Below are 9,252 nucleotides of genomic sequence, written 5' to 3'. Positions count from 1 at the left end.
TATGTTCATAAGGTAGCGCACAACCTTAAGAACGTGGATAACAGGTATAATGTGCCTGCAGTTTTTTCTGCCCCACGTAAGTTGGCTGGCTTATGTCCACGTGTTTCTCAACCACCGAGGGCCTCCCCTTGTGGGAAAAAACACGTTTCGAAGTATGTGGATTGCTCGACGGGCGTAGTGTATGAAATCCCACTTAGTTGTGGTCGCGTTTACATCGGCCAAATTGGTCGGTGTTTGAATGTAAGAGTTAGGGAACATGAGCTGTCACTTCGAAATAATTCGGCAGCACATTTGCCTGCACATTGCCATTCCTGTTCTTGTGAGGCGAGGTTTTCAAGCGTTTCCGTTCTTGCCAAAAGCTCAGATGCTCTGGCCCGGGAATTAATGGAAGTTTTTGGATAAAGAAGAATGGCGACTTGTGTGTAAGTGACACATCAGTTGTTTTGCGCATGTCTGAGTTTCGAATTTTGCTCGTCGTTGCTTGATCAGTTATGCCTTTTTATTGACCTCTTGTATATTTTGATGTGTGGTGACTAACTGATGCAGTGCGGTGTGCGCGTGTGTGGCGCGGCATATATATTTTCTGCGTTTCTTCTGAGAATAAACCAGTTGCGAGTGACGCTCTTTCCCTGTGCTTCTTCGTCATTCTTTCGGTGTTTTAGGCGTCTAGTTTTTTTCTCTCATTACTACTATGCTTGCCTGGTTCAGCTCGGCCCCGCCAGATAGCATCACCTCTACGGTCCCTCATGTTTACGGATACGGTATCCGGCAGAACGCTAACGCATAGTTCACGTACAAACTTAAACTCTCTGATATTAAAAAGAGGGAGTATTTATGGTGTCTTTCTGTCCGACAGCAATAATACACTCCAAGAAAAAATCGAGTATCTAGGGAGTATTTCTGCCACACAACTATAATCGTCATCCACCTCGCGTACTTTCCTCGCGTTATATTTCATAGCGAATCCCAGGCACTTTGAGCGCTTCTATCTATCTATCTATCTATCTATCTATCTATCTATCTATCTATCTATCTATCTATCTATCTATCTATCTATCTATCTATCTATCTATCTATCTATCTATCTATCTATCTATCTATCTATCTATCTATCTATCTATCTATCTATCTATCTATCTATCTATCTATCTATCTATCTATCTATCTATCTATCTATCTATCTATCTATCTATCTATCTATCTATCTATCTATCTATCTATCTATCTATCTATCTATCTATCTATCTATCTATCTATCTATCTATCTATCTATCTATCTATCTATCTATCTATCTATCTATCTATCTATCTACGTCTGGGTGCTCTCGTGATCACCTCCTCAGCTTGGTGTAGACCAAAACGGACATAGGCGGGTAAGAGGGTTTGACGAATATGAGTGTCTGGTCATGACATGAATAACGCGAAAATCCTGTCGCGTACGACGTCAAACCCTTTCCTCCAGACACGTGTGGCACATACCCGTATACCATGGGCTACGGTAAGGGGGTATGCGCATACAGGTGATTGACAGTTTGTATCTTCCCAGGAACTACGAGAACTATTTAAATTACATTGGTAATTTAAATGCCACAGCGCAAAGAAAAACTGAAATCGACAGCGTTGACCCGAAGAATGCAAAGAATAAAAATCAGGATGCTACAGGACTCGGACCCAAGCATTCTGCATGGTAGTCAGGTAGTATACCACAGAGCCATGCCAGGTGTAAAAAGTGCTTTGGAAAAAGACCTTCTGCAGGCGTAATGGCCATGCAACGTCTGTTGTGGTTGCAGTGCTGGCTATTTAATTTTATAGCAATAAGCAGTAAGCAATTTTATAGCAATAAGCAATAAACATTACATATGTTCTGCTATGATAGAGGTGCCCTGCCGGGTTAACGTCAATTGTGGTTCGAGTGTTGGCTCCACTTTTATAGAAGCCTATTAAACATCACATTTGTACTTCTATGATTCAGCAAGCTATATTGAAGCGTTGTTCGACCCCTAAGGATTACGCTAATGAAAGTTACGTATGATATTCGCATCATCGCACCATAAAGCACACTTCGTTTCAATAATGCTGACGCCTGTGCTCTAAAGTGAGTGCTGACGTTATCAGTTACTCTTTGAAGGCCAGTTTAGTCGACGTGCCTGGTAAAGCCATGATGTGCACACAACTACTACGCTTACAAAAACACGTCAGTCAACCCCGTAACGCTCGGCTCAAAGCCAAAAAATGCAGCACAGACAGCTACTCGCTCATTACTTCGCATGAAACCAATTCCCACAAGGCGTGGGATCTGCCGAATTTTTTTTCTTATTGTGTAGTCATCTGGCTTGATTGCGTTTCCTTTCTTGAAACGTCGGCGCTCGCTGCAATTTCCTATCAAGAATGCTATCATCACAGCGGAAATCTGGGCTTGGTATATTGTCGTCGAAGGAAATAGTGCAGGTGAACACGGACGCACGAAGACACACGACTCGTGGCGACACCTAGCGCCTTGCGTCATGTGTCTTCTTTTGAGTCCTTGTTCCCCTGCCATATCTTTGCGACGAAGAATGCCATGTCGCGCTGACAGCGCGCCCGTCGTTCGCGACCTGGAAGTGCCGGGCGCATGTCAATAACACAAGGAAAGACATGCGAGATAAATGGCAATTGTTGTTGGTGGCACAGAAAGACGCCCAAAATTCAATAAAACCGACTGGTGGGCTATTTGGCAATGCATCTCCTACATCTAAGCTCCAAGTACCACGAGGAAGCAAAAGACGAAATGCTGTGACACGGCGCTGCTAACAGCTGATTGTTTATTGCACATGGTCACAGCATGAATACCAATGTGCAAGAAGGAAGAAAAGGGTGCCAATATCACCATGCCACCTCATATCGCTTTACAGAAACAGTGCCACTGCTACCACGACAAAAACACTGCTGTTACCACGAGAAGAACACAGGAGTACGTTTGTATGTGCTTTTCCGATGAGGCAGAATTCCGTCCAACTCTTTTTTTTCTCCCTCATTGGCCGCAAGTAGTCGTTGCGCCATAATGCACCATCTATCCTCCTCATAATCATCATCTAACTAGTGATTTCTTGCGCTACTTCTGCCGCACGATATGGTCAGGAATTTGCAGAACGTCTACCGCACTTCGTCAGATACAACTTTAGAAGTCTGCGGCATTCCCTCCTCAAAGGTGGATGCGCACATGCCTGCACCAATGGGCGCCCACTCCGGATTGACGTCATGAACCGGGCAGCTGGTGACGCCGCCTTCGGAGAACATTGCCGACTGCATGAGCGAGACTATTTCTTTAGTCGCGGAGGAAATTGATTTCCGCGGTTCGGTCTTCTGGGCGGGGCCTCTCCGGACTTAAGTTCTATCTCACTATACGTACGCACCCGGCTATCTTGTTTAGAGGCAGTCCACTTTTACCAGCTGAACCTTTCGAGAGGCGGGCGCACCGCTAGAAACTGTTTCAGCTCCTTGCTTGCAGCCGCGATGAACAACCAAGCTTGAATGCGAACGCGTTAATTGCTTCATTGTTTTATAACGCTTGCGAGTAACGCCGAAGTACAGAAGAAAGGGGGCCTCTCAGCGCCGGATAACCCATCCTTCTTATGCAACGCTCCACTAAGAACGCATTGTTCACTAGCGCAGGGTAGTTTTGTAAGTAAAGAAGCATGACGTAACCAAACGTACCGGACCGGTCGGATGGGTCATGACTCTAAGGTATAGAAGCGTGCCCTAAGAAGAAGCTGATAGGTGGGTGTTTCGGGTTTGATTGCTGCGTTAGGATCAATCGAACAGAATCCCCAGTGGTTAGAGGCGTGAGGGAAAACGCTTTGTTTGACGCTAAGGCTATCGCCCAGCGTTTCAGGCGTTCACCGTGTCGAAATTTTCATTTTTTGTGCCCTCTCCTTAGACGTATACAGCAATGTCGAAGTATCCCACAAAAAGAATTCGAAAAAAAAAAACGGCGCGTCGTTATTTGCTCGCTAGGACCAGCTGGATCTTTCTTTCTTGTAATACGGCCTTCCAGTTCATACGATATACACAATGCCTTTTGCCCCCGGTTCGAGACCTTAACCCATCTTCCGTGGCTGACTACTTCAAGTGCTGTGTTTCCTGCTGAGTGGGGCGGCGTAATTGAACGTTTGGTTCTGCGTAGGCGTTTCTGGCCTCATTTCGGTGGTGATAGTCGATTTCGACAGCGAGGCAATAAAGAAACGCTAGGAACTGCATAGCAGCTTGGAAAGTGAGGGACCGCTGCTAGGTTTGAAAGAAAAATCAATGTTTTAGACCGTTGACAGCTTTGTGTGCACCTTGTCCAATTGAAGTGGCAATCAAAATATAGAATTGCATTTTTTACGTTTCTAAATTTTCTGCAACACTTAATGATCAATGCCACCGTCGTGAAGTACACCGTGGACAGTAGCTCAGTTAAAGATGAATTAAAAAAAAAAAAGAAAACCAGAGTCAATTCTGGAGCAAGGTACTATAAAGTCAGTATTAAAAAGGAGGATGAAGAAACATTATTCAATAGAGAGCGTCGACGGCAAGAAACAAATATATTTTTAAAGATATATATACAGACAGAAGCAGTTGCAGCCAAGATGGCGGAACAGCGACAACACGAGCGAAACTGTGGCAGTCGTCTTTCATGTTCGTGATGGCGCGCCCTTCGATGAGCGGGAATGGATTGTAACAATATTATTATCAAGGTCTCATAGGTGCCTCATCAAAGGCGAAAAGTGGCCGTAGGCGGCGTCCACACGAGTGATGCAAAAAATCATCATGTGACGGCGTCACCACATGACGTCACAGGCCACCAAATTTAGTAACACCATCATGATGTCACTATGAGGTCACGTGATGAGGTCGTCACGTGCCATCGTCGCTTGGTCAAAGTTAGGCCGATCCGGGAGGCACTGCAAAATCGCGTGATGTGCAGAAAGCTTCCAATGTCTCTGATCCGAGAGCTATTGTGCAAAGCCACGTTTGGTGCAGAAACCGTCGCCTTCGAGTCCTCTTAGACGAAAACATATGGGACCGTGTGACTTTTTTTTATTTATTTCTTTTCGCCGAAGGACGTGACATGGTGTTTTTTTTTTATGTCCCGCTGATTACCTTCTCAAGTTTATGGACGTATTCTAATTCAGTGTATTTCAAAGAACTTTCCCTCCGCAGCATTCTTTCCTCCGTCAAAGGTGGAACGGATACATGCCGATGCAAATTACGCAATGAACCGGAATATTTTCATGAAGCGCCGCAGGTATGGCGAAGGTGCAACAAATTTGTGTTCCCTTAGCTTATAAATCTTCCCAGTAAAGCAAATCCGGACAGCTTCACGATCACTTGACTCTTTGGTCTTACGTCGTAAGAGACCAGAAAAATTATATGGCCTTCCTGGCGTCGACAACAGCAACAAACAAAGAGACCCAGAAAAAATAGAGGGCGACCCTCACACCGAGAACAGCAACAAAGAAACATACAAACAAACAAAGCAAAGAAAACACACAAGCAAATAAAACACAGCAGATCATATGCGTCAGTATCTCTATAGGTTTCGAAGAGATCACAGCGCGAAATACAAACGAGGTCAATGTTTATTTCAGAATCATAGACGGAGAGAAATGGGTTAGAATAGACCACACGGCGATTGCGTGTGTCACACCTGTCTGACGAGCTTGTCGCGTGAGGGCGGTAACTGGCAACAAAAACCGGACATTCTACTCTCCAGGAAAGAGGGAGCTTGCTGTGTTTATATACATATCATGCAGATCACCTTCGTCTCGTAGAGCTCCCCTCGGTAGTCGGAAAAGTTATCGCTCCGTCGGGTGACGTGCGTCCGATTTATAGCGCTTGCTCTAGGCTATCAACTTTCGATCGATCACTTGTTGCATTTCAATCGCGTTTCGATTGCGTACGCGACATACGGTGACACTCGAAGCGACATACGATACATCGTTCGATAAGCAGCTCGGAATTATTAGTCTCGATCGTACTCGAGATGTAGTTTGCGGAGCACTTCGTCGCAAGGCAGACATCCTGGCGAAAAGTAATAGACCTGCACGGTGCCTACCCCAGAAGCTGATATTATCGAAACTCCTTGCCGCTTGCCGCAGTGCAATGTATTTTTTTTTTTTTTACTGTTGCGACGACACATTACCCATGCACAGACTGGCTCGCCTGGCGGTTCTTATGCGAAGCTCGAATGACCCATTCCAGGACACGTTTATTCGCACCGAAGCTGTTTATTGCTCGGGTTCCGTGAATTTTCCCTGTACGTCAACAAAAGACGTGTGCGCCACACAGCACTCACCGTCATTTCACTAGAAATGAAGAACGAAGACGAAATATTTGTGGCGCAAACTGAGAATTTAGGACGAAGCAAGGAGAATAAAACGGAATAGGACTCCGTTTGCGCCTCAAATCTTTCGTCAAGCTATGCACCAACTCACCCAACGTAATAATCTAGGGCCGAATTAACAAAACTTCTTTTTCATAATTGCGTTTTCCTATTGTTTTTTTTTTCTTTATTTCCGGTTTTACATCACACAAACTGGGACAACAGAATTATGTTACAAGACACCACAAACATGTAGGCACATATCTAGCGTCAACGACTGGATAACCAACATTATGATTTAAAATTCCTTCATAGTAAGCAGGGGTTCTACCCTAGCCAACCATGAAGGAACACATTCTTTTCCTGTTGGTCAGCCGGCTTCGCTAATTGGGGGTCCCGTATCGTGATTGGCTGAAACATTCTCTCACGAAAATTGTTTGAATGGCGACGTTTTTCTTAATAGTGGCCCTGATGAAGAAGGGAATACGCGGGTGGCAAACACCAGTTGGGATCGTGCACGAAACGCCAAGCGCATGCGAGAAGCCAGATGAAGCGACGCATGTCGCGAAACGGAGAATGCGCACAAAAAGACGCAACTATACATGCTGCTCAAATGGAAAAGTTTAAAGGAGCACACGTTCAATCGAAAAGACCTTTCTTGACAGAAAAATGGATTTTGTTGCAGGCTGTGTGATCGGCTATGGTTCGAAATTCTGAGTAACCTCGGTGTTGTGTGTTTCACAGCTTCGCTAGTCATTCTCCTTCTGAATTTTTATTTATTTATTTATTTATTTATTTATTTATTTATTTATTTATTTATTTATTTATTTATTTATTTATTTATTTATTTATTTATATAACATACCCTGAGGACCACTGACTGTGCGCTTAAACTCACACAGTGTCGTGTAAAATCCCAGTGGACTCTTGGCTTGCGGTCCTCTTTATTTCTCTGTTGTAAACGTAGTCTTTAGAATACTTTATCATTTATTGTCCCTTAAAGACCGTTTTCAGGGTATTAAATAGGGGGCGAGGGGTGGAGGGGGCCTAGTAGATTGGCGGGCTTTTTCCTGGGTATTCGGGATCCTGGGTATTCGGAACACTTTGGCAGCAGCAGCGGACACGCGCACAAGCGAGCGAAGCCGCTATCTACAATTTTTTCAGTATCCTCATCGACACTTCGGCGCGTGCCAAGGTGTAAAGAACCCCACCGTGGGCGTGGCTGTCATCTAGGCACTACGAGCGACACCTGGACTGCTATTTTCCTGCGGCTACGCAGAGCGCTTTATCTGACACTTTGGCAGCAGCAGCGGACACATGCACTAGCGACTGAAGCCGCTATCTAAAATTTTTTCAGGTGAGTCCTGACTGCGTTTGTAGTATGTTTAGTGTCTCTGCTGCCGCTGCCGAAGTGATTGTTATTGTGAAGCAACTGTGTTGAAGTGACATTCCTAATGCCGATGTTCAAAAACTTTTCAAAGAGTTTAAGCAAGAAGTTCGTGATGTATTGAAAAGTGACTTGCAACAACAGTTTGTCGACTTGCGTACCTCTCTTGAAAGAGAACTTAGGAAAGAACATCGCTACTTGAAGCGATGTTCCTTAACAAGCAATATGAGGAAACGGTGACGAAGTGCACTCAACTCGAGAAAGAAAATAACGAGCTTAAGGCTCAGAATGTAGCACTTGTGGCTGAAGAGGAGAAACTTAAAAAGCTTGCTGCTGAAAATGACAAGAGAATTACCGCCCTCGAGCAGTATTCACATAACAGGAATGTTGAACTGCAAAACGTTCCCAACACACCCGATGAAAATCTAATAAAGATCCTTGGAAAACTTGTGAAGCTGTAGACGAACCAACTGAAGAAAGCGATGTTGATGTCTGCCATCGTGTTCCCGCCAAAGATAAGCCATATCCGCACATTATTGTACAGTTTCACAACCGGTCTAAACGTGACGCTGTTCTGGAAAAGGCGCGTAAAGTGCGTTTATATGCTACCGACGTCGGCCTCTCTGAAACATCGCCTATCTATGTAAACGAGCATCTTTGCCCGCAGCTAAAAAATCTGCTCGGAATGACCGTGGCAAGAAAGAAAGAAATGAACTGGCTGTATGCGTGGACGAGAGGTGGAAAGATATTTGCCCGAAAGACTGAGACAGCCCGAGTGCTGCTGATAACAAGTAGCATTGATCTTGAAAAGAATGTTTAACACCCGCGAGAATTCCTTTGTAACGTCACAACAGTTTTGTTGCTATAGCCAGGTAACGGAATGAACGACAAGCATCGTCTTTGCCACTTGTTATAAAAAAGTACAACGTTTCTTGCTTACATATAAACGTCCAATCCACCAGAAATAAGGAAGATGAAATAACAACGCTGCTTGACGGTTTCACTTTTAAATTTGATGTTATTATGGTCACTGAAATTTAATACCGGGATAATTCTGAAGCATTCCGCATGTACGGCTATCGAACATATAACATAAATCGAAACGGCAGGACGGGAGGCGGTGTAATGTTGCTTGTGAAAGACTTATTTGAATGTGACATAATTGAAATTTTCTCTGTGATAACAGACGGCTATGAAACACTAACTTTACGATGCAATATGACCGTATTTTCTGTTCCATATAGTCCCCCCAAAGGTAGCCATAAAGCTTTTTTTTTTTCGTTTTTTGATAGGTTTTTAGGGTGGGTTAATGAAAACCATTACAAATTAATTCTTGGTGGAGACTTAAACATTGATCTGCTACACTCATTCTCACTAAGTGAAGAACTACGGTGTACTTTAGAAACTAATGCGTTTACTAATCTCATAGAACAACCTGCTCGTGTACAGCAAGGTACATCAACACTCATAGACGTCTTTATCCCAAACTCAACAAATGTACCTATCAGTTGAGGCGTTCTTG

This window comes from Rhipicephalus sanguineus, chromosome 11, assembly GCF_013339695.2.
Source record: "Rhipicephalus sanguineus isolate Rsan-2018 chromosome 11, BIME_Rsan_1.4, whole genome shotgun sequence".
NCBI lineage: Eukaryota > Metazoa > Arthropoda > Arachnida > Ixodida > Ixodidae > Rhipicephalus > Rhipicephalus sanguineus.
Note: the sequence above shows the minus strand (reverse complement) of the source record.